General features: G+C 34.9%; 1 protein-coding gene across 4 annotated transcripts in view; it reads right to left on the bottom strand.

Moving 5' to 3' along the window:
• The window catches only part of SEMA3D (semaphorin 3D), a 271318-nt gene that overhangs the window by 203181 nt on the left and 40571 nt on the right, over positions 1–27566 (bottom strand). The window contains exon 2 of one of the 4 annotated variants that reach the window (XM_064575342.1): positions 1468–1690. The exons of the other annotated variants lie outside the window; for them this stretch is intronic. The gene's annotated coding sequence lies outside the window, so the exon portion shown is untranslated. The remainder of the gene's footprint in view (positions 1–1467; positions 1691–27566) is intronic. 4 annotated transcript variants of the gene reach the window in all.

The following is a 27566-nucleotide window of genomic DNA, read 5'->3' as shown; positions in this document are numbered from 1 at the left end:
AAATTTCAACTATTTATGATGATTAGCATTTCTTCCTCTATTAAAGTTTGCTTGTTTGTTCTAACACAAATGCAGAAGGAACCAACTCTTTCTAACTTGATGAGTTCTTTACTTAGATAAGAATACCGGTAGAAGCCCATTCTATCCCCATATCATCCCCGAGGAAAAAGATTCCTAGGCAAAAGCAAATAAAAGCTGTTATTTTCAGGGAGTTAATTTCTTGTTTCTGATATAAAGATGTTTTAAAAGTCTACTTAAGGGGCACCTCAGTGGCTCAGTCGTTAAGCGTCTGCCTTTGGCTCAGGTTATGATCCCAGGGTCCTGGGATCGAGCCCTGCTTCGGGCTCCCTGCTCAGCGGGAAGCCTGCTTCTCCCTCTCCCACTCCCCCTGTTTGTGTTCCCTCTCTCGCTGTGTCTCTCTCTGTCAAATAAATTTTAAAAAATATCTTTAAAAAAAATAGTTTACTTAAGGGGTGCCCGGGTGGCTCAGTCAGTTAAGCATCTGCCTTCGGCTCAGGTCATGATCCCAGGGTCCTGAGATCAAACCCGGTGTCAGGCTCCCTGCTCCGTGGGGAGCCTGCTTCTCCCTCTCCCTCTGCTACTCCCCCCTGCTTGTGCTGTCTTACTCTCTCTCAAGTAAGTAAATAAAATCTTTAAAAAAATAAAAATAAAAAGACTACTTAAAATTGGAAAAATTAGGAATGATTAGGTCAGGGCCACCACTACAAATTTTAGGCCTGGGATGATGCAAGCTTTGGTTGTCTTTTTTTGTTTTTGTTTTGTTTAAGATTTTATTTATTTATTTGAAAGAGAACACAAGAAGGGAAAGCGGCAGAATGAGAGGGAGAAGCAGGCTACCCGCTGAGCAAAGAGCCCGACGTGGGGCTCGATTCCAGGACCCTGAGATCATAACCTGAGCCAGAGTTGGACACTTAACTGACTGAGCCACCCAGGTGCCCCAGTTGTCTTTGTTAAGACATGGAATAAATTAAAACACATATTTCAAACTAAGCCATATAATAATAATTACAAATAATAGTCATTGAATATTTATATGTACCAGATACTTTTTGTTTTAAAGTGCTTTCCATAAATGAAATGACTTAATGCTTTTAAATTAACAAGGAGGCCATTAGACTCAGGCAGCTCTGATGAGGTGGTGGCCTCCTTAAGCAAATGGAAATCTAAGTCTATAAATGCCTCAAAGTCACAAAATCAAAACATTAGGGATAACTAACCACAACCAACCAACTAGGCCTTAGGCTACAGCTAATTCTTTCTTTGCTTCAGCACTTTCTCCACACAAGTCTGTCCCTGACTCCTGAAGGCAAAGCACTGCTAACCACTTCCAGTTTGGCACTATATGACTGGAACCAATTTTTGCTCAAAAAAACTTAAAATTTTAATATGTCTCAGTCTATCTTTTAATAATGCTACTATAGCCATAAAGGATGGATAATTATTTACCTCATTTTGCAGATGAGGAAACTGAGGTATAGAGTTAAATGGTTCTCCCAAGGTCACGTGGCAGATAAGAAGTAGATAAAAATATGTGGTCAGGACTTTAGCTAGAGTTGGCCTCTTAAAACCCTAAGTCTTTGGGTGCTTTTCAATATGGTAGAATCACGTGATCTTCAACTCTTGCAGTCTTCAACTTCTCTTCTTTCTCCACAAAGTTATCACTGTCTTTCTAAGAAATAGACCACAGAAAAGATCTTGCTATGCTTACGTCCAGGCAAGATTCCAGATGTAGTACCTGCTTTAACTTCTGTCCAAATAATTTCTGTGCTTTCTTGGTAATAGCTGTAGCTATAATAAAAAAGTCTTATACTTTAAGTAATTTTCTACTTATTTAATATCAAAATATTCTATGTTTATATGGTTTAGTTCTTTTTTTTTTTTTTTTTTTTTTAAGATTTTACTTATTTGACAGACAGGAGAGGGAACACAAGTAGGGGGAGTGGGAGAGAGAGAAGCAGGCTTCCCGGTGAGCAGGGAGCCTGATGTGGGGTTCGATACCAGGACCCTGGGATCATGACCTGAGCTGAAGGCAGACGCTTAACCTACTGAGCCACCCAGGAGCACCTATTTGATTTAGTTTTAAGAGAAGGTCTAATATAAGTGAACTTTGTTATGAAAGATCAGCTCTTTAGTAAATATTTATGCATATCAAGGATCTAGCTACTTTTAATCTCAGAAGTTAAGATCAATCTAGGAAAATGAAGTAAAATAAAATTTAGGGATGTATTGATTTATTGTTATACTTGACAAACATTTTAAGGACACTGCAAATTTTATGTTTCTTCATGAAATGTTGAATATGAGTGCTTATTAAATTATATTTTTATATATATTTATTTTTTAAAAATAAATATTTTTATATTATAATAATTTACTTATCATCTTCAAAGATACCTATAGGACTTACCTAACTATTCTGTCTTGTGTGTAATCTGTCCATATTTAATTCTTTGATTTAGAAAATTACTACATATGTAAACAATCAAGGTAATTTAGATACACATTTAAGTGTGACGCCTGGGTGGCTCAGTTGGTTGAGCGTCCAACACTTGATTTCTGTTCAGGTTGTGATCTCAGGGTCCTGGGGTCCAGCATGGAGTTGGGCTCCACACTCAGCGGGGAGTCTGCTTGAGGATTCTCTTCCTCTGCCTTTCCCTCTGCCCGTCCCAACCCCCTCCCACCCCACCCTCGCTCATGCATGCTTGCTTGCTCACTCTAAAACAAATAAATAAATCTTTAAAAAAAGAATATTGTACTAAATATGCCACATATTACATATTTTATTCACATTTACTTGACATTCCTTGAGCAGTATTAATTAGATATAATTTGAGAGAAAACAAGAATGTCCTTCTGACCAAAAAGATCTATTCCATCAGAAGCACTTTATGAAAATTTTAGTTTTTAAAATTTCATTAAGGCATAAAATAAAACCCTAATAAAGTCGTTCTTCAAACAATATATTTAAAATAAATTCTTAAAAAAATAAAGAACTGTATTGTTTTAAAGCTAGTGGGACAAAATGTTTGTTACTGGCACAAAACAGTCACTTTAGCTGGTCCACAGGAAAATTCATCAGGACTAGCTTTAAATTATGTGAGTTTTAAGTTACTCAATCTCTTAAGAAATGGATCTTGCAATTTTTGAATTTGTCATTTATGCCAGTAAAAAATAGATACATTCTTTGACTTACAGGTTCTCCTTAAAAACTTACTACTTTCATGCAAATAAGAACATACGTACAAGAATACATATGTAACAGTCATTAACATCACAGCTAGTCCCCATTTGTTAAGATGAGGAAAAAGATAAGACTCTTTTCTGAAAGAAGTGGTTGATTACATACAAATAATTAAAGCACTATGAAATGATTTCTAAAATCAAGATATTTTTGGGATGCTATGGAAGATAGCTCAAAGGAGTATCATATAGATTTAAGCAAGACAAGGACAGTTTCATGGAGGACAGTGAAAGGAGAATGGAAAGCAAAAAGAGATAGTTTCAGAAGACAGTGATAACTCATTAAGGGTTCTTGAAAAGCCAGAAGCATTTTAGACTTGGTTAGACTGCTATGCAGAGAAGGGATATAATAGCATAATCCAAAAAGATGGAAGAGAGAGATGAACTTGACCTAACTGCTAAATGTGCCTCATGCCCATTCTGGTACCTAATGTATTATGACTCGGATAATGCCATTACTCCACACTGCCTTTGATATTAGATCATATGTGCTGATTCTATTCATATGCATCAGTGACTCTAATCCCATTTGCCTGTTCCTTTCATTTTTCCCTCTATCTACATGTTAGCAGAATATGGGTATCTGATTGCAGAAGATCCATAGCCTTGGCATACACACGTGTATTCCTCCACTTATCCTTCCTCCCACTTCCCACTCCCCCCTGCCAAAAATGAAAGGTAAATTGAATATAGAGTTTAAGTGTATTAAACTTCTCATTAGGCTTAGTTTTTCTGAGCTTCTGGACATGTGAAATACTACCTTTTTCTTCATGACATGCAACAATGCATGTAATGTGAATGTATGTTTAGGTACACAGGCAAAAAGAGAGGGAACTTTCCATGTGTGCATTTTATTAGCAATAATGACCTCAGTACAAGACCTTTCTTGGGAATTAATGACCAGTTGGGGTTAATGGCCCTTGGCTATGTATTGAGATATCTACTCCTCCAACTGATCATTAATCGCTAAGACATGCCCTGTGCCTCCAACACTATAACTTAAGAAGATTGATGTTTTGGTTTTCAATGAACAGTAGTCATACTGTTCCTTGAAACCCAACTCATTAATACTGTTAAATAAGTTAAAAATCAAAGTGCTGTTTTCCTTGCTGCATGACATTCTGATAAGTGCATGCACGTGCTGTTACATATGCTAAGGGTGAGAGACAAAATAAAACAAAAATCCTGAAACTGCCGGAACTTTTTTTTTTAACTTTAAATATTTTTCTACTATAAAACAGTCACTCTCCATAATCTGCTGTTCCTGATTCATTGTTTTTCTTCCCAACAATCCTCTGAATTCAATAGTTAATCTTTTAATTGAGGTAATTTATGGGTTAAATGTATAGCCAACAACCTCTCCGCCAATCTATTGATATTTTGCCATCTTCCTTCCAGTGGATGTGGATGTGTGTGTGTGTGTGTGTGTTGTGTACGCGCACGTGTGGGTCCTGCATCTGGGAGGAATTACAGAGAGAAGTAGGTGTGATTTAACCTAAAGTGGGTGGATTTAGTGAATTGCATAGGTTATACTGCAAGCTACTGTCTGTAACAAGCTCGACCTGGAGCCAATTAACTGAATGTAATCTATTCCAGATGTTCACTGGAACAAACAGCACTCTCGGGAATCTTCAGATGTGGAGCCAATGGAGAGTGTTCTGATTATGAGAGATTTTTACACACTGTTCCACTAAATCAGAGATCCAAATGCATAATCTAACATTCAAAAAGGCCTTGTGCCATTTCCCAAGGGAATACAAAGAGTCCAGGACTTACTGGATGGATAGTAACTCGTCAAAAATATTATTTGAGGAGCAAGGGATATAAAATTTGTATGTGAACTTTATTGATTTGCCTTACTTATTTATATTCATCTATTCCAAATGTCATTAAGATAATGTATAATTATGGTGGAAAAATATATTCTATGCATAGGACAAGAATTATAATATACAAGTCTTGACACATAAAAGCCTGAACACTTGGATTTAGGATTGTTTTCTCAGGTGTGTGTGTGTCTGTGTGTGTATGTTGGAAAAGGAGGCAAAGAATCCTTGATTTTTTAATTTATAAAGAGCTATTTGTTCCTCATACCTTCATGGTACACATAAGGTCAGTTGAGACTTTTTTACTCATTCAGGAGACATGAGGAATCATGACCACACCCAAATTAATAGTACTATCTGTATAAGCTTACTTTGGCTTAACTGTAGCTCATATTCTTGAATCACTGTTTGATTAGATGGTTTTTCTGTAGGATACACAAAACTGATAAATTATTAGTAACATGACTTCATGGTAAGGATATGGACAAGAAACCAGATAGAAATTATAGAAGAAACTTGAGAGTCAAAGAGACAATATAGGCAAAAAAGAGAAGCTTTTGTTTGCAGAGGGCTATCTTATATTCCATGGATTGAGTACAGTGATAACAAAGCAGAATGCAAGTGGTATGTATGAAGATCCACCAGGATGGAGCCTGGAATGCTAAAACTTTTATATAGTATTTTATCTCATCCATTCTAAATTTCTCTTTGCATGTTTTCTAATATATATAATATCCTACTACTTTAGCACAGTCAGGGGTATGCAATCACTGCCCAAGTGTACAGGACTATCACCAGTGAGTAGAATTTATGGGGCAGCAAATTTTCATTGAAAAATTTTAACCATCCATTAATGGACTTCATTGTTTTAAGATATCATGAATTCCTCAACAATTAATATATTCCCATAGAATCTGAAAGACCATCTGATTTTTTTAGAGATCATGAAAAACAGACTTAACATTTAATTAAATGTTAATTTACCTCCTTACATCCTTATGGATATTTCACTATATACCAAACTAAACATGAATATCATCACTAATCAGCTATAAAGTTGAGCTGAATTCTTTGTAAATAAAGATATATTACAGTAGTTACATTTTTATTTTGCAGGGGTTTAACCACAATGTCTACGTTTCTAAAATACACTGAAAATATATTGTATAAATGCCTGCTCAACAAAGCCCCATTGTTGCAGGTTACTTGGGTTCGCATGTCTTACAGCCTTATACTTATGGCCACACCAAATTATTCAGGATCTCAGCCCTAATGAATCCAGTTCAATAGAAAATAATAGTAAGACTTTAGCACATACAAGTGTAACCTGTTAGGATTACTATCGTGGGTGGCACTTTTTCCTGAACATAACAGTAACAACAAAACAATGCTTGTAAAGGGGTCCTAAAGAAATCAAGTGTCCCTGGGGCGCCTGGGTGGCTCAGATGGTTAAGCGTCTGCCTTCGGCTCAGGTCATGATCCCAGGGTCCTGGGATTGAGTCCCGCATCAGGCTCCCTGCTCCGCGGGAAGCCTGCTTCTCCCTCTCACACTCCCACTCCCTCTGCTTGTGTTCCCTCTCTCGCTGTGTCTCTCTCTGTCAAATAAATAAATAGAATCTTTAAAAAAAAAAAAAAAAAGAAATCAAGTGTCCCTAAGGTCCAAATTGCTCAAATAATTAACACATTTACAAAAAAAAATAATAAAACACTACTGTAAGTGCCTTTATGCTAATCATCTTCCTTATCCTAAATTTCATATCATTTTGCTACTGAAAGAAGCACAGTTACCATCTCGTAGGGTCAGAAAAAGTACCAATAGCGTAAGGTCTCTCCTTAAATCTGATTAATCCACAATTCAAAGATTTAAGATTTTTCTTTCCAAATTCTCATACTCTAGAGAGTGTTTTAATCAATGTACCTTCTCATGACCAAGATCATCTTATTTCTCACCTTTTAGGATTCTGATATACACTTTGAGAATTACAGAACATTTATATTCTATGGAAATATTTATAGAAATTATAGAATACTTGGCAAATTTCAATGTCTGCCTTTTATATTCAAAATATAAATGTATAAAACGGGATGGTGGGTGGCCCAGTTGGTTAAGTGTCTGCCATCTGCTCAGGTCATGATCCCAGGGTCCTGGGATCTAGCCTTGCATTGGGCTCCCTGCTCAGTGGGGAGTCTGCTTCTCCCTCTCCCTCTGCTTCTCCCCCTGCACATGCTCTCTCCCTCACTCTCTCTCAAATAAATTTTAAAAATCTTTAAAAAAAGTATAATTATTTAAACGGACTGTTTTCTAAAATTTAACACCTCCACCTCAAATTTTCTGATACTTGACTCTCATGGTTTTAAAAAAAATTGTTTGTTTTTTTTAATAAATAGATTGTTAAATAAAGCAGAGTAGGAATTATTGCAATTAAGATGGCAAAACAATTGTATTATCTTGGAATAATAAAATAAGAATCAGCCATGTGTTTATTATCGAGAGGATCTTCTAATTTATTTTACTGCTTTTAACTTTAAGGAATGTCATTATTATCAAAACTGAGCAATATTTTGGTAAAGATCCAAAAATTGTAACTTCCTTTCCTGAAATAGACATCTAGTTATTAGTGTAGACATTGAGCTATATGTCCAATAAAGATTTTCCCAGACTTTATATTTATCTAATACTTCTGCTAATGTGATCAGTAAATGGATTTAAATCTTAAACTGACTCTTTAATGATAAAATGTACAAAATATCCTATATACAAACTATTGTAGTATCCCGATGGTCTCTGTGTCATCCGAAATAACCAAGCACTAGGAAACTTGTCTTTCAAGGCAACATTGGTATTTTATTATATTAAAAAATATTATCATCGTGCTTGCTTCAGTAGTGTTTCCTGACCTGCATGGTGGTCCTGGTCTTTACAATTTTCACATGTACGTTACATTTTCCAATTGAAAATATTTATTGAAATAATTAGTTATGTTAAAAAAAAGGAAATGTAAAGAAATTTTTTTATTACTTAATGCATACTTTCTAATAAGACTGTGAAACAGGAAATTCACCATACCCTCAAAAACAATATACAGAGGTTATTAATTGCCAACCTAAAAAAATTATATAAAATCATTTATGTATAGCAAATAGTGTTTAAGTAATTTCTACAGTGAGTCTAAATTAAAACATGGGTTTACACTATAGTTAATTTAGAATCTCAAGGCTGTAACTATTGGAAACTAGTAAATATTTACAAATGAATTAAGTCATGTTTTAAGACATATAATATAGGATAAATATAAGGATTCTCTGTAAAACTCCTCACTTTTAAATAAACAGACCAAGAAATCCAATCAAATCTACCAGTAATTCCAATATTTAACAGCAAACTTTTTAAGCAAAAAAAGGCTTATGGCAAGAAAAATGTGACCTTGAACTTCATATTCACATAAATTCTCTAGGAATGCATGTACTTTTAAGATCAAAACACTTAAAATAAGTGAAATGACTCCTCTACAGCCCTTTTTTTTCTTAAGATTATTTATTTATTTGACAGAGAGACACAGGGAGAGAGGGAACACAAGCAGGAGGAGTGGGAGAGGGAGAAGCAGGCTTCCCGCCGAGCAGGGAGCTCGATGCAGGGTTCGATCCCAGAACCCTGGGACCATGACCTGAGCCAAAGGCAGACGCTTAACGACTGAACCACCCAGGCGCCCCTATAGCCCTTTTTTTTTTTTTTTAAGTAAAAAAGATGTACTAAACACGTTAACACTACTTGTTTCATCACTATTTAATGAAACACCTTAGGGAAATAAACTTTTCTAGCACCATGAGGCATTCATTCCATCTGCATAGAGAGGAGAGTTTAAATAATTCACTTCATAAATAGCACTACCTGGGAATAAAAATAGGCAGTGTGTGAAAGGAAACTTAGTGTCATACACAGACTTTAGTAACCCAGTCTTCAAAGTAGATTTGAATTTCATGATATTTGAAATATCGTGACTCAACTGGGCTATATGGGTGATGGGCATTAAGGAGGGCACCTGTGATGAGCACCGGGTTTTATACGTAAGTGATGAATCACTAAATTCTACTCCTGAAACTAATATTACTCTGTATGTTAAAACTAGAATTTAAATAAAAACTAGAAACAAACAAAAATAGATAAAATAATGTTAATGTGATCAATGTTATTTTACTTATTTTTAGCACATTGAATTCAAAACAACTGATGACTATGCAAACAAGGCAGCCTTTCAACAAATAAAAAATTTTCCAGCACTTTTGGCAGTAATAGTTTTTTTAATGATTATCGTTTATATTTTTAGTGACGATGACAGATGTTCATGGATTTCATCTTGGTTTAAAATGTTTCATATGCAATTGTTCTAATCCACGTATTTTTATTTTCACTCAACAGTTTTGAGCTTGGCAGATGAGGAAACTGAGTCAAAGAGACAGTACCTCAGTGGCCAAGGCTTCTCAGTCAGAATCAGATGCAGGGTCAAGTTACCACACACATAGAGCTCCTCCAGGAATGCAGGTGAGGTGGATCGGGGGTGGGGAGGAGAGCCTATCCTGGGGTCCACATTGTCTAGGGAATGTGTCTGGAGATGGAGAAGGGGTCTCAACCCAGTGACTATGACTGCTGGCATGCCCCCAGTCTCTCTTTGGCAACATCCAAAAGAACATTTGCGATGAGGACAATGCTCTGTGTCTCGTCCAATATGGCGCAATGATCCCCACATGGCAAGTGAACACTTGAAAGGCAGGCGATCTAGAAACTGGATTTTAAATTTTATTAAGTTTTAATGAGTTTAGCTTTTTTTTTTTTTTTTCTTCTCTTGCTGATGTGTAGGTCAGGGGCTAGTCTATCTAATCTAGAGTAGTAAAAGTAGTATTTACTGGGGAGTAATAGTAACCTTAGTTCTGGGATATTAAATGTAAGCACAGAACAAGAGAGGGAGGAAACTTTTTTTTTTCTTTTTTTCTTTCTTCTTTTTTTTTTTCTGGTAAGAAAATCTAGGCATTGACTGAAAGAATTTATAGGCACAATTTATCTGTTTTTTAGTTCTGAATGGAAAACTAATAGAGATCAACCTTAAATATTTCCATTTTCTTTCCCTTAAACTGGTTTGAGTATGATGGTGACAAAGGTACTTTTTCATCTTTTTATTTCAGTGGCATTGGAAACTATTTTTTACAAGCTAAATAGGACTAATTCTTGTTTACAGAAGAGCTATTTCTTTTTCACTATTTGCATTTCTAATTGTGTCTTTCTTAAGTGTCTACTGCAAAATAAATTTGCACATGCTCTTTGTAGGGGCGCCGCTAGTCCAGAAAAGGGCTAGGTGCCTGGAAGATGGTTATCCATAATAGAAGTCTGTGAAATTTGTCACAGATTCTTTACCAGCTACTACCAGAATTCAAGAGCTCCCCAAACCCTGACCTACTCAATATTCTCACATTTGGTTTAGTTCTACTATTAAAACACTAAAAATAATTTAAAAAATAAAGTTATAACTTTTATAAATAAACTGACATTATAATTTCCATTTTTCTACACTTAGAGGGTTGCACTGTTAAATCTCTTTTATTTACATTTCTAAATGGCCCCAGGTATAGCTATAACTCCTGTGGGACATGTCACAAGTAGAGAAGAGGTAATTAAGCACTCAGGCACAAAGCCCAACTCTGCCATTTGCCTCCTGTTTATCAATAAAGTTACTTAACCTTATTGTGTCTCACTTATCACATCTGAAATAGTAAATAATAAGAGTATTTAACTCAGGTGCTGTAAAGATTAAAAAACCATGCTGTAAAGCACTATACCATGACCAGTACATAGTAAGGGATCAATGAGTATTAGACTTTGTAAAATCATTATATTCAATTTGTCTTAATTTTCCACTAACATTCTTCTTAAGTACAAATGCAAATTATGGCATTAAAGACATTTAACAATGACCTGAATGTATGTCTACAAATTTTAAGGCTTGTAAAATAAAGGTGTCTTAGGAAAATAACATATAACCTCCAGGAACATGAAGACAAATGAAGAAAATAATTAGAAGAGATCACTAAAAAGGACAAATGAACATGCCAGCAAATAAACAAATTCCATTTCTATGGTTTAAGAGGGGGCTATCAGTGAATTTTGTCATGAAGGTTAAGACATTGTATCTCGAATGCTTCCAGTGCTATTCATTTAAATTAAATCATGTAATTTATCAAGAAAGGGAAAATAAATAAATACCCAATAAAATAATAATTTCATATAAATCTTAAAATCAAAGTAGAACAAGCTTTGGTGAGTATGTTTAATACTTAACTTTAAGATTATCACTTGTATTAAAAAGATTAAAAGGATTAGGCTTCTTTTGGTGTTTTTCCAGAAAGTATACTAGCTTCAAAGGGGAAAAATAGGGAATTTAAATAACTTTGTGGGCTATGCAGAATTGAAGGATATAGTATATTCAATGGTAAATTCAAAGTATAGCGATAACATATGTCTATAATTCAATACATCCTTTTTTATTGGTTCTTAATACATTATATATTTTTGGATTTTTAAGCAGCTATCCATCCTGTTTCACTCAGTGTACTATTTTCCATTCCAAACATTAGCCTTTATTTTTAAAATGGATATAATGATCTTTCATGAACTTAGTTCTTTGCTTTTCACATTCTTTAAACAATTTACTCTGCTTAATTATGATGCCACTTTAGAAATTTACATACTTTATATTTGGTAAGTTATGATATCCTTTGACATGTGTACAGGATTATTTTAAAAAGTTAATTTAAATTATTTTCCTTCATCAAAAAATAACTACATTTAAATGCAGCTGTATTTTATCCAAGATCAATTTTTACAAGTATTTTTATTTACATTAAAATTACTAATTTACTGGGGCACCTTGGTGGCTCAGTCATTAAGCGTCTGCCTTCGGCTCAGGTCATGATCCCAGGGTCCTGGGATCGAGTCCCATATCCCAGCTTCCTATTCAGTGGGGAGTCTGCTTCTCCCTCTACCTCTCTCCACTGCTTGTGATCTCTCTCTCTCTCTCACGTGCTTTCTCTAATAAATAAAATGGTTTTTTTTTTTTTTTTAAAGTAACATACAAGTGCCTAGTGTATGAGCAGTATGCCTGTGTAAAGAATGAACTGGGTGCAAGGTGCCTAGGTGGCGCAGTTGGTTAAGCAGCTGGCTCTTGATTTCAGCTCAGGCCATGATCTCAGGGTCCTGGGATAGAGCACTGCCTTGGGCTCCACGCTCAGTGGGGAGTCTGCTTGAGGATTCTCTCTGCCTCTCCCTCTGCCCCTTCCCTTGCTGGTGCTCTCTCTCACTCTCTCTCTCTCTCTCAAATAAATAAATCTTAAAAAAAAAAAAGGAATGGACTGGGATTTCTTTATCAGGGAGTCCCGTATTTCTATACACCCTCTGGTGTTTCTCATGTAAACTTATTTTGCCCCCACCCTTTTTTTTTTGGCATAATTTCTCTTTTGAAGGCCGTTCTGAATTTTTGGCTACCCAGTTTCCCTCCCACCCTCACCACCATCCTTACCTAGTTCCCTATTAACCAATATCAGTTTCTTTTTTCTTCCTTCTTTTTGAGATATAACTGACATATAATGTTAGATAAATTTAATATCAGTTTCTGAGCTGTGTTGAATTCCATCTTAACACTCTGCTATATTTGAAGAACTGGATTTAAATGGCCATCCCAGATCTTTCTGCCTCATTTAGGATAAGCAAGGAATTCCTGTGTTTAGCAGTCAGCTACAGATGGACATTTTCCCATTTTTATTTTTTACATATTTCTCTACTGGAGAAAATGTTTTATCTACATGACCTCTGAAGTTTCCCTAAAAAATGAAACTAGCACTGTAGTCTGGCTTTTTAAATGCAGAATTCGCTTTAGGTAATCTATCAAAATTCTCAATAATTCATTTATTTTTACCACGTGTTATAGCAACTGAGATAAAATTCTTGAGTCTCCCAGAGGCGACACAGCTTGAGAAATCAGGCCTTGGCTGTGCAATGGTTTAGGTTGCAAATCCCTTTTTGCTACTTATCAGCTTTACACCCTAAGAGAATTCACTTAATTTCTCTAAGTCCAGTTTCCTCATCTATATAACTGGATTTTTAGTTCTTATCAAATATGATTGTTGCAAGAATAAAATGAGATATTCAAGGAAAGCACTTAGTACCTTTTCTGGCACATAGCTAGCTCTCAAAAAATATTAGCATAAAGGTCTTTCATTTTTGCATGGACTGTGATAGCAACTATTTTTCTAAAGATAGTAAGTGAATATAAAACTGAAAAGGAAGGCTGAAAACTCCCATGGACTCCTATTATGCTTGCAAATGTGTTTGTATAACTTGGCATTAAAGTTCCCAACCTTCATTCCACAATGTAAATTTTTTCAATGCATAATCAGATAAAATCCCTATTAAAGTAATAATAATACATTATTTTCTCTAAGCTTCCAATTTGTTGAGCCATATGCACTGCCAAAATGAAATCCTAACCAAAAGAACACACTTAATTGCTTTATTAGATATGGAAATGGTTAGAAAATAAAAACAAAGGCAAAGTAAAACAGAAATATTTTTGTTTGAGAACATTCAACTTGGAGTTACCAAATATGTTTGCAGAAAAAGTCTATGGAGGAAGTCTTAGAAGTAAGATTAATATTTATAAACAGTTTTGACAGTAAGCCAATCTAAAGTTACTCCCAAAAGCTTATTTGGATATTGTTAAGAGCCAAAAGAGTTTATATACATAAAGAAGTTTAGCTTTAATTATAACTGCTGTACTTTTTCAGAGTATTCAAAACACTGAACAGTTATAGTAGAGTAAGACCACAGTTTAAAGACCTTTCCAAATAATATTTAGGCCATTCCATACATCTCACAAGATTTGTATTTGTACTTTCCAGAACAAGTGTAATTTCCATCTATGGACACTTGTACTTTTTTCAGCCACATGAAGACAAGGACATCAATCACATTACATTCACCACTCTATCACCAAAGCCTAGCACAGTGCCTCACAGAAAGTAAGAGACATGCATATAACTGTTTAACAAATGAAAGAAGCAGTCAATCTCTTCTTTCCTTTATCAGTCCACTTCTATTACATATGGTAATAAGCAGCTAAAATCTGTATATCATTCCTGTGTGTGATATCATGACAACTCAAAAAATCTGGGGAGCCTCAAGAGTCCTAGAATAATATGGGATCTTTTGGACCAAATTAGAATGACCCATAACTGTTACAAAGATTCATATAAAATAAATTAAGAAAGAAAGAAAGAAAAAAAATTAGGAGGAATGACTGAGTGAGTCAGAGACATTCTTGGTATTTCTGGGTATCTTTTTTTTTCAAGAGTGTTCAGAATCACATTTTTCTTTAACCTCATTTGAGAATGTTACAGAAAACCCCTGTATGGAGAAAGAGGCCATGAAATGTGAAGAATTTGAAATTTGGAGTCAGGTAAGCTTACGTATGAATTCCAGTTTCACCACTTTCTGGACAAGGTTTTCTTTGAAATTTAGGAAATGATGTCACCATGTTATGTTATTCAATTTGAAATAATATATATTAAAATCCCTACCCACACAGTAGGTGTAAAGTAAACATTAGCCATTATGAGGATTATTCTTTATTACAGTTAATTAAGATAGCTCCATTCTCCCAGTTGAGTGTGGTTTGTCCGTGAACCCTGCTGGTACTTAAGATTTAGAAGTAAGCAAATGCTCATTAACTATTTGGAAAATTCTAAGACCCACCTCCTTCCCCCATCCCCATGGTCTCACTGGAGAAACTTTCGTAACAAAATGATATTTTAATGAGATTCTTTCTTTACTATCACCTTTATACTTCCTGTTTCTATCTTTCTGTCAGTTACTGAGCTTTATCTAGAAGACAAAGCATAAAATTGAACATAGGTAGAAATTAAACACATATTCCATTAAGGGGCACCTGGGTGGCTCGGTCAGTTAAGTGTCTGCCTTAGGCTCAGGTCTTCATCCCAGGGCTCACTACTCAGCAGGGAGTCTGCTTCTCCCTCTCCTTCTGCCCATCCCCCACTCATGCTCTTTCTCACTCTCTCTCAAATAAATAAATAAAATCTTTAAAAAAAAGAATTATCTGTCAAGCATTCATTCCGTCTTTACAATTTCCACATTCCTTGAACATTCACAGCACAAACCTTTTCCCAAGTAAATGTACATCCAGATTAAAAGAGGATGGGAGAGCAGTGTCTAAGTGGTAAAATATGCAAACCACTTAGAGAAAAAAGTAGAGAAGTAAAGATTATTGCTGTTTTAGGCAAGAAAGAATGTGAAGTTCAATTAAATTACCACATGCATGTGTCTTTTGGAATGTCAAAGAATAGCAAAGAATTCTTGATCATAAAACAAGGAAAAAAGATATCTTCCTATCCTTGGCACTCCAAAAATTCAGTTTTTCAGACATCTCTTCAATAAAACTCTTGTATTGCATTACTCCGATAAAATTAAGAGTTCTCTTTTCAAAAGTTACCTTGTGTACTATTTTACTTATTCACTCAAAAAGGGCTGACTGCTATGGACTATGATAAGCATCAGTATTAAGCGGTCATACAACTTTGATTTTTCGAATATTGCATTTGATTCATTTAAACAAGCATATATATCAACTATCTGGTGCAGATTTGTAAATTCATACACTTCAGGAAAAACTGTCACAATCTATAAAGGGTATTTCAAGACTAAGCGTAGAACAATTAAATTATGCATTTGTCTATAATACTGTCTTACTTCAAAGACTATAAAAAGGGTAAAATCATTACCATCAGAAGGCAAATTATGCCTTATTGTTGCTAAAAATAAATTTACATCAACTATAAGAAGACATTTTCAGTATTCTGCTATTTACAGATTTTTGTCACACAACTTCAACTATTAAAATCTGACTTTTAAAATATATGTCAGCTTCTCTGGTTATAATTTTATAAAGGATACAGAGAACATGAGCAATGATGAATCACATTATAGCAGAAGAGCACTGAGTTAAGAGCCTAAAGACCTGACTAAAATCCTGGCTTTATTTTATACAGGACATCTTGTCTTTAGGAATTTAGTCAACCACTCAGAGACTCCTTTTACATAAAGTTATGTTGACATGTCATTGACCTAACATGGATATTATGTAGTTTTCATAAAGTACACATAAATATTTCAAAAATGGTTAACAGACAACATATATATAGATCTAACACCTTCTTTAAAGGGATTAACTTTTTCCACTTAATTTCAGAAGGCCTGTTTTTAGATCTATTCTAGTTTTTTTCTTTATCAAATAGACCAGAATACACACACACACACCCCAAGAGGGCAAGGTGAGGAAATCTCTGTTACATCTGTTCTTTAATTACCAAACAAGTTGTCATCTGTGACAGTGATGCCATTTCATAATGTACATGCTATTTAACCTCTGGGATTAATTTTTTCCACTCCATTTTCAAGGCCACTAATGGAGCCTGAGTTGCTATGACTGTAAGCCTGAGTTACTACAATTGGTATTCGGGACTCTGCCTGTACTCCAATCCAGGCAGTGCCTGATGGTTCCAGATTTGTTTTCTTAAAGTGTTTGCTTTCAAAATGCCATTTCTAATTTAAAATATAAACTCCATAGTTTGGCATGCCAGTTCCTTCTTTACATAAATCTCTGTTCCTCAATGTGCACTCCCTGTTCCAAGCAAGATGGTCAACAAATACATGCCATCCAAGTGATGTTCATTTCCTTCTCCCTGTGCATGATGCCCTGCCTTCCCAGATCCAATCTCATCCAAAAAGCATTTCTGGATAAATTCCAGGTCAAAACATTCACTCCCTATCAGGATCACTATAGTACATTTTTCTCTACCACATTAACTTACAGTCAAATTATCTTGTATATGGTTTGAATTGTGCACACCTCTTATCTCTCCAAAAATGCTGAAAGATGCTTAAACACAGAAAATGTATGTATTTCTTAATCTACCTCAAATAGCCCTTAGAACCTGATGAGGCTCTAATAGGAAGCCTAGTAAATATTATTAGATAGATAAGACATCACCCAGTTATAAAGGGAAAACATAATAAAAATATCTTCCCTTCTGGCCTATTAAACACTAAATGAATTTAGGGGATAGAAAACTTCATAAATTTTTTAAGAGAAAAGATAACCTTTAAAAACCTGGGCATCACATGTAAATTTGTGATAGAGAAACTGACAAAATATGGTAATTATTATAAGGAACTGGAGTGAGAAATAGGTTATGCTTTACTGAGAAAAGAAAACATTGAGATGTGAAGAAAGAGACATCACACTGTTTCTCAGGTGCTTGGGGGATGGCTGCACCGTTCTTCACTTTAGGTCTGACAGTATCCGTTTCTTTAAGATCTTTAGCCATCCATGGGATGATCTGATTCTAAAACAAACTCTCATGTAAATTTATTTTCCTAAAATCTTCCAATGGATTTACAATTCAGCCTAAAGTAGCCACATTTCAGATAATATATCCGAAGTCATGGTTATGATTTACATGTATAGCCACATAACAACTTGTGTGATTTTTAGTAAGGTGTGGTTTCATTGAAAACCTATGATGAAATCATACTAAAAGATACAAATTAGCTTGTAACTTTACAAATGGTATTTTCTTTGAAAAAAAAAAATCTGTTTTTTGTTTTTTTTTTAATAATCTCTATTTTATGGCAGAAATGGGCATATGGATATGGCAGGACTAACTGTTCCCAGTATAAAGACTCCTCTTTCCTGTTAGGAATACAAATGTAACCAGCCCTGAAGTTGAGCAAGGCCCACGGTAGAAGTTACATTTCGCATCCCTTCTCAGAACTGGTGAGACAGGGTCAATAAATTCTCACTAATTCAAAGTGATGTGTATAATGCCCTTGACATTTCTTTAAAATAAATTGCTTACCTCCATTCCCTTTCACGTCCTATCCAAACAAGCTAGAACGTGGGCCAGGTGCTTGTAAGCCAGCTGTGGTCACGCTGCACCTGAGGGCAACACTCGGAGGAACTCAGGGCAAGAAGAAAGAAAGAATCTGAGGGCAAAGTAGAGCCACTTACTCACCCTTTATCTGTCCTTCTGCACAACAGAGAAACATGCTACTATCTTGTTTGAGCACTGTATTTGGGGGTCTTTTTGTAGCAGGAAAACAATGCATGTTCATTTTATTAATAGTTTTTAATATGGGGTGCTTGGGTGACTCAGTTGGTTAAGTGTCTGCCTTTGGCTCAGGTCATGATCTCAGGGTCCTGGGATCGAGGCCCACATCCCCAGCGGGAAGTCTGCTTCTCCCTCTCCTTCTCCCTCTGCCTCTCCCCCCCCCCCCAACTCCTGTGTGCGAGCGTGCGTGCTCTCTCTCTCAAATAAAATCTCTTAAAAAATAAATAAGTAAAATAAAACCTGGTTAAAGGATAGGTTTAAAACCTATAGATACAAAATCTCTGATAGGATTTGTATCCTCTACTACTTATCACACATTTCATAATACAATTATTTTAAAACAACATAAATGTAAAATATTTGCCCTAAAATCATTAGCAAGTAAAGTTTTAACATATCTGCCATGTGATCAGAAGATAAGAATTTACAGATGAGATTCTCTTTCGTCTTTGTAAAATTCCATCTCTCTCAGCCATACATAGTTGTACTTACTCAACAGTCTCCTATGTTTGTGCCTTTCTCTGAGGATACAGAAGCTCTTCCTTCTTTCTCTATTCATTTTTGCTATGGAATCTCACGGACATGTTTACTAGCAACTACAAAAATAATGCTACTGCTGAAACACTAGTTCATAAGCTGTTAATAAATGTGGATCAAAAGTCTGAAATGATAACTGACATGGAATTGGTAAGAAGTTAAAAAAGAAAGAATGGGAAAATAAAAGGCATGACCTCATTTTATGGCTAACAGACAGTGTACGTGCCACCTGTAAACATAATAAATGCAGCCTAACCCTACTCAGTGAAAAGAAAAGTACACTGTGGAATGATTTTATAAGTTAACCTTGGAAAATACTACTCTTTTTTTTTTTAAGATTTTATTTATTTATTTGAGACAGAGAGAATGAGAGAGAGAGAGCACATGAGAGGGGGGAGGGTCAGAGGCAGAAGCAGGCTCCCTGCCGAGCAGGGAGCCCGATGCAGGACTCGATCCCGGGACTCCAGGATCATGACCTGAGCCGAAGGCAGCCGCCCAACCAACTGAGCCACCCAGGCGCCCTGGAAAATACTACTCTTGTTCATAAAAATATAGGATGCACTATAACTAAACATCTGTACCTAAATATCACAAAAGTTATAATACCTTTCATTTGTGTTTATTTATTTATACATATAACATTATGTTAGGATACCTATGTAATATATAAAAAATATTTAGTAAATATGTAAATTGACATTCAACATTAAAATATATGGGAAACTAATATTGGACTAAGTAGTAACACTCACTCTCTGAACACCTCTACTTCAAAACGTATTTAGTGTAATCAGCATAGTCCTCACACAAGGGAAAACCCAAGAAACTTCATTTTCAGCCTCTTAGAATTTTTCATTCTTTTTAATAACAACCATAACTGACAAACATCTTTTTGTAATGATAGAATGGTATTTAATTGAAAACATCATGGTATAAACAAACATTTGACTACCATCTGAAGAAAGCAGTATCATCATGGATTCCTGAAATTAATTCAAGGCCAGATTCTGCCACCAGCAAGCTTTTTCTTTCTTTTCTTTTTTTTTTTTTTAAAGATTTTATTTATTTATTTGACAGACAGAGAGAGACACAAGCAAGAGAGGGAACACAAGCAGGGGGAGCGAGAGAGGGAGAAGCAGGCTTCCCGCTGAGCAGAGAGCCCGATGCGAGGCTCGATCCCAGAACCCTGGGATCATGACCTGAGCCGAAGGCAGACGCTTAATGACTGGGCCACCCAGATGTCCCTGAGCTTTTTCTCCTTAGATAATTAATGTGACCTTACTATGGTCTGAATGTTCATGTCCCCCCAAAATTCGTATGTTGAAATGCTAAATGCCCATGGGTGATGGTATAGTAGATGGGATCTGGGAAGGTACTTAAATCATGAGGATGGAACCCCCATGAATAGTATTAATGCCTTTAAAAAAGAGGCTCTAGAGAGATCCTTAGCCCCTTCTACCAAGTGAGGACACAGGCAGAAGATACCAACTAAATCGGGAAGAAGGCCCTCAGGTAAAGGCAACCATGTTGGAGCCTTGATATTGGACTTCCAGCCACCAGAACTGTGAGCAATTAGTTTTTGTTGTGTATAAACTACCCAGTTGGTGGTATTTTGTAGAGCAGCCCAAACAGACTAAGACAGACCTCTCTAAGTTTTAATGTCCTTTTCTTTAAAATAAGGAAGCTGGAACCATTGGAATGCTAGGGTCTCTTTTAAACCTAAAATCCCAGAATGGCAGATCTGGTCATATTGGAGTGTCTCCCATTTCCCCAAATTAAAAAAAAACATACAGTCTGAAAGAAAAGTTTATTGGTAACAACAGTGCTTACCTTTATATATAGATTCTGCCCCCATAATCATGACATTTACTAGGTGTAGTGCTGAATATGATTTTGTCAAAATGTTTGAGTGATTTAAAAATTTCAGGTTTACTCAAGAAAAACAAAGTATATCATAGACACAATCAATCAAGAACTCCAAGACAGAAACAAAGCCCAATGATAAGTTTCAAAAAGCATGCATAAAATTTAAAAAACTGCTTTTCAAATAAACCACTTTTCTGTAAACCTTTAAAAAATGAAAACATTTTACTTTGCCAGTGTTTCAAACTTAAAGCCGGAACGACATGACATTGATGTAACAAGATACCTATTCTGTTTGTATTTTGAGGGTATTTTTGTTTTTCCCACACGAAAAAAGTCTACAGGATGCAAAGTTAAAATATAGTAATTCATTTTTATAATTATTATTGTCAGCATAATCTCCAATCATATTTGGAATGGTTGGGTATTTATAGAAAAGAAAACAAAGGGGCATCTCTAAATAGTTAGGCAGGCTATAACTAAGGGTTACAGAAGGGAGGGGGTGGGGGGATGGGTTAACCGGGTGATGGGTATTAAGGAGGGCACGTGTGGTGATGAGCACTGGGTGTTATACGCAACTAATGAATTGTTGAACACAACATCAAAAATTAATGATGTACTATATGCTGGCTAATTGAACATAATAATAAAAAAATATTAAAAAAAGAAAAAAAAAGAGTTGTGCAGTAAATAAAAAATCAACTGCCACTCAAATCGATAGCTATTTTTACATGCTTTTAACAATGGAAGTACCATTTTACATCAGCAAATGCCTTGTAACAAGACAGTAGTTCTACCTCTCTCACAAAGTCTAAAGAATAATGCTTTAAATACATTGTGAGAGCATTTCTAAGAAAGCAAATTAATATTACTTACTAGAACTTACTTGATCCAATCTAAGACACTATGATAATATATGTCATTATGTTAGGTCTCACCAAGACAAAAATGTTGCCAAACCATGACATGCCATTGATTATATGATGCATCCTGTTTTCAGAATTGTTAAAATGAGAAAAAATACCCATCTAGAATTCATGAAATACTATAGAATTATCTCTTTTTTGTGGCTAGACTAAGATCTATATTCTATTTCTTTACTAAAAAATGAGACAGATGATAAACACTATAATTTATAGTACTTTTGCAAGATAAGGCATTAATCTCATCACACAACAATAGCAACAAAAACACTAATCATCACCTTTTTTTCCCCTGGGTGAAAATCAACTCTGTAGAGTTAAACTATCAACACAGCAGAAAAAGTAAGAATGATTAAAACAGGTAAGATTAAATAAATGGGTTGTATGCTGTAACTAATTATTGAGCAGTTAACATAATAGGCTACTATTAGTAAGTGTCCTATAAATTTTTTTTTAATTTTTTTTAAAGATCTTATTTTTTTTATTTATTCATGAGAGACAGAGAGAGAGACAGGAGCAGAGGGAGAAGCAGGCTCCCCACGGAGCAGGGAGCCCGATGCGGGACTCGATCCCAGGACCCTGGGATCATGACCTGAGCTGAAGGCAGACGCTTAACTGACTGAGCCACCCAGGCGTCCCTAAATTTTAAATGTATATATATGAAAAATATTTACTAACTTATTAGTAAAATTAAGTTTATAAGGTGCGTTTTATAAGAGATGACAGAATGTTACTACATCTGAAATCAATTTTACCATATACATTAACTAACTAGAATTTAAATAAAAACTTGAGGGGTGCCTGGGTGGCTCAGTCGGTTAAGTGGCTGATTCTTGATTTTAGCTCAGGTCATGATCTCAGGGTCTTGAGTTAGAGCCTGCATTGTGCTCCATGCTCAGCGGGGAGTCTGCTTGAGGATTCTCTCTCTTCCCCTCCCTCTGTCACTTACCCCGCTCATGTTCTCTCTCTCTCTCAAATAAATAAATACATCTTAAAAAAAAAAAAAACTTGAAAAGAAAAAAAAGAAATGACAGAATTTTACAAATACAATACTAATGTACGGAGAAAAAATATTCTATTTTATCTGATTTAAAATAATCATTGAACTACTACTGTGAATGACTATTAATTAATTTATTCAGTCAAGAAAATATTCATTGAGCACCTTCTAAGTATCAAGCACCTTTCCAGGCATTGCAGATTCTAAATGAACACAGAAAAAAGAATCTCTATTTAAGCAGCTTATATTTTAGAAGAAAGAATAGAAAAAAAAAAAACAGAAACAAAAACAAAAAGGAAATGACATATGTATCAGAATGTGATAAGTGCTAAGGAGAAAAACAGAAGCAATAAAAAGGTGGGATGGAGAAGTTGCCATCTAAATAGGGTAACTTATTTAAGTGACATTAAGTAGGCTTATTGTGAACATTTCAAACATTTCCACTCTTCTAAACAGAGTAATGACATTAAAAGCAAAGACTTAATTCTCATTTGGAGCATTATACTTACCGGGCATGTAAGGTTAGAACAAAATCTTATTTCCTCCACTTTAATTGGAAAGAGTGATGCTTTTTTTTAAGTGAATAGAAACTGCCTCTGAACTCTATTTTTTACCTGGTATTGCTCCTCTATGAATATACCAGGTAGGATGGTTAAAATGTCAAATTTATTTTCATAAAATGGTTACAAACCATAATATCTCAGTTGACATGACGATTGAAAAGAAAAATGCAAAACAAGCTTTTGCAGAAGAGAGCAAAGAGTTGGTTCCTTTTGAAATCCAAATTAGAGTGAAAATATAATCAGCCTATTCATATTCAATCAATCTTGAATGAGTAATAAGTGACTACTGGGACTTGTAATTCTTACAAGAGTTATATGTTGTCTGAATATGGTAGCTAATTGAATTAAATGGCATTATATAATGCCATATGTTATATAAAGGGCTAAAGTAAACTCATAGCATCAATGGAAATAAATTGATGTGTCTTACTGTTTTAATGTGTGCAAGATCACTATGTTAAAAAAAAACAACCTTGAGACATTCTTCAACATGATGTCACTTCAAATATCAACACACAATTTTGTTCAACTCTCCTGTTACAGCTAAATTCTTATTTTCTGACTTTGTCATATATCATTTATTGTATATAATCAACAGTCTAAAACTTGCAAGACACAAACACATTATTAACAGTTTCTGATTAGCACAGAGTCCTTATTAAGGGCCAAATCTATATAATCCAAGTTTCAAGAAGTTTTCCTTGGGTAAGAGCCTAGTGTTAAATGAATGAATGTGTAACCTGATTAGGGATAGGAGGGAGGGAAGTTTTTCAAACTTTTATTGAGAGCAATGTTTTAGTTTTATTACATAAAAATGATAAAATTAAAAATACATTTAGAATTCTCAAAAGAAGAAAAAAATCTGCTTTAATCTATCTCTTGTTGTAAAGAAAGAGACTTGATACTTTTTAGCAAAGTCTGAGTATTGTTCTTTGTATCAACTAGTTTACTCTCAAGAAAAACAAATTGTATATCATTAAAACAATCTCTTGGACTCTACACCACAAAACAAAGACATAAGCCCCCGGCAATGACTAAAGTCAAAGGGTTCTTTACATTCTCTCCCAATACACAATATCTTAGTGTAAAATTCAAGGTAAATTTTACTGCTGCTTATTTTATTAATAATAGATTATAGTTATTACAAAAGTAGTATCCTTGCATCCTACACAGTTAAACCACAGATAAGCAGAAAGAAGAACATAAAAATATCATATCTCTATTCACACTCCACTCAGAGACTGTCACTGTTAAAATTTTATCTTTCCATATTTTTCTATGCATGTACACAAATATACTTTATCACAATGAGATTATATCAAATATTCTATTTTGTAACCTACTTAGAAGTTAATTATCTTCATTTTGCCTGTCAGTAACTTTTTATTCCATTTAATATCCATTCCACATTAAAATTTTCAGGATTGTCCCCAAACTGTACTTTATATCTGGTTTGTCCAACTTAAGATCCAGTTCCATGTGGCACATTGTAACTAGTTGCTGTGTCTCCATCATTTTCAACCTAGCGCACAAATCATCCCCCTTTTCTCTTCATGACATTAACTTGTTAATGAGAGATAGGTTCGAGTTATCTTTCTCAAAATGCTTTAACCTCTTCATAAATTTCCGTGTTATCAAGAGTTAATAAGTTATTTGAAAACCATGTGTTAACTAGCTGCACAGTATGCCTATTTCTCAAAGCTTTTGTTGGAATCCAGAGAAAATTAATCACTGTGCTATATCGGGGATGCTGTGCTAATTTTTAAAAGATTGAATGTTCTCTTGATCTTTCTCCACTGGGAGAAGGACATGATGCATGCCTCCCTGACAGAGTGGTACTGCCCATAATGAATGAGCATGAAGGTTCTAAAGACAGAATCTTAACTATTACCTAAATGCACCTTCTTTGTGGTCTGTACAAAGCAATTTCCCCCATGTACTTCTTCACCCATCAGAGGAAATCTAAATAAGAGTGTATTCCTGTTGGGCTGAGTAGTACCAGTTTACCTAAATTAATGTTTATTTAGTATTAATAATGTTTTCTATAGAGAGAAGCTGGGTTCTGTTTTCTCAAGGTTTTTGCCAAGTCTCATAAATCTGGGAAAAAGTGGTCAGTGTAACCCCTCCTAATAACCAAAGTGGCCACACACAGAATAAACAAGGGCTTAGTTTATAAAGTCGTCACTGAGAGACCCTATTGGAGTAAATTTGGATTTCTCAGTATTAATTTATGATGTGTGCAATGCACTTTGCACTCAAAGAAAGAGAATAGGAAAAGAGTTAAAAAATGCGTTTAAACAGAGCTTTAATATATTAATGCACTATTTAAATTTAACAGCCACCCTACCCTCCAAAAAAAAAGAAAAGAAAGAGAAAGAATGTTTTTCTGTGAATTACTTGGAGGTTGGCAATGCATTTGAGTTGGTCTGATTGTGTAAGAATTTCTAAACAATGATATACAACATCACTAAAAACATACAATTTGTTGGTTACTTCTTCCCTGGTTTTTAAATTATTCGAGTGCTGACTTAAAACTTGAGATGGCATTTCTTTACCAATATAACTGATTTTTGAACCAAAAATGCCTCCTAAAACATTGAGAAAGTTCTTAAGTTTTATCTATAATTTCAGTATCAGCTAGAATTAATACTATGAATTTTGTTGTTTTAAAAGTCAAAATTTATTTGTCTGGACACGAAATTACAACCCAATTTAAAATGCCATAATAAAAACTTTCTGAAGATGTAATAACTTATTTATAAAAGACAGAGACCACATTAGGGAAATAAGGAATCTAACTGTCTCATGGTGGTCCTATTTTTATGTAATCGTTCTCCATAGTAATACAACATTTTCCCCAATTTGCATTCATCATGGATCTGAGAGAGCAGGATGTAGACAAGTTTTAGAAAGAATAAAGGCTTTTGGTATTTGTTTGGTTTCAGAGATCCCAGAAAGAGGTTCTTCATAAGAAAGGAAAGAGGGATGGCATTTCTTAGTGTCTGAAAATCCTGTCAATGTTTTCTTTAATTTTATGGCTCCTTTTGTTTTCTCACTAGAAAGATTCCCAGACAAGCAATATGATGTGAATGTAATAACCTTTTCTCTTCTGGCTGAGTGATGGTTTCTCAAAATAAATATAACCCATCTTATATATCTTTTTTCCTGAGTATTTCTCTCTTGAACCATACCCACAAATTGAAAAGACTTTCTCTGCGAATGCCAAGTGCTAAGACATCGCCCCCTTAATTAGGAAAAGTAAAGTCAAGGGCAAGTCTACATCAAGATAATTTGCTAAATTTTTCAAAAGCTACCTTACTGGAAACTTGGGAGTACTGAAAATACAACTCATAGAAAAGAACTTCCATAAAAGGAACAGGACATTATCAGGAGTCAATCTCCTCACGGAACAAGATAATAGAGTGTATTTAATAACTACCACAACAAAAAATCTGTTGGGGAGAAGGCCCTATGTTGGGGGAAAATTGTAATGTATTTGCAAAGAGAAGTTATTTTTGATGACTTGAATACAAAACTTTGAGAGATTCAAAACACATACACATAAAGAAAGAGCACTTGGTATAAAAGGATAATTCAATCTACTTTATATTTGTATAGTATTTCGTAGTTTTGTTGTATATACATACAACACTGCATTTCACATGTTACACTATTTTAAATCCTTTACTTAATTCTGCATTTGAGATAGCATGTCATGGTACTGATAAAAAAAAAGAAGTAGTCATATTTTCAAAATAAAAAACCCAGCATAGTGGCAGATATTATGGGTGAAAGAAATGGAGGAAAGGGTTGCAAAAACCAGTCTTCTCATATATTTACAAATTTATATAGGTGGAGAAATGCAAAGCAAAATTTTCAGATGCTTTTGATAACATGGCAGCAGACTTTTGAAGCAGGCTACAAAAGGATGTTGATAATCTGTGTGGGTGCTCAGAGGAGTAGCAAACTTAACATGGACAATTCAAGGGAAGAGCCTCAGGAATAGAAAGGCCAAAAGAAGACATTTTAGTATACCAATTAGGATGAAGTAAGTGAACTAGGAAAACATTCATCCCTCCAGGGAAGGGGTTTGTCATGCTGCAATATTGTTAACCACAATGTTAACATGATTTGTTCATGGGCACAGGGTTTCTGTCCTCTTTTTAATCATCCTTATTTCTAACTATCTGTAAATATGTCTCTAACTACAAACCTGTTACCAGCTATCTAGCTAGAAAACAATTCAGTACCAATCACAAAAAAAAAAAAAAAAGTAATGCCACCATCAATTTAGAGGCAAAAAATGGACACACACTCACATATAGGTACACATACCATACACAGAGAAACAAGTACTTGTGTTTCT

Source organism: Mirounga angustirostris, unplaced genomic scaffold (assembly GCF_029215605.1).
Source record: "Mirounga angustirostris isolate CCGP_5_RB_7025 unplaced genomic scaffold, mMirAng1.0.hap1 SCAF_12, whole genome shotgun sequence".
NCBI lineage: Eukaryota > Metazoa > Chordata > Mammalia > Carnivora > Phocidae > Mirounga > Mirounga angustirostris.
The sequence above is the reverse complement of the archived record's forward strand: the minus strand, read 5'-3'. Positions and strand labels throughout refer to the sequence as shown.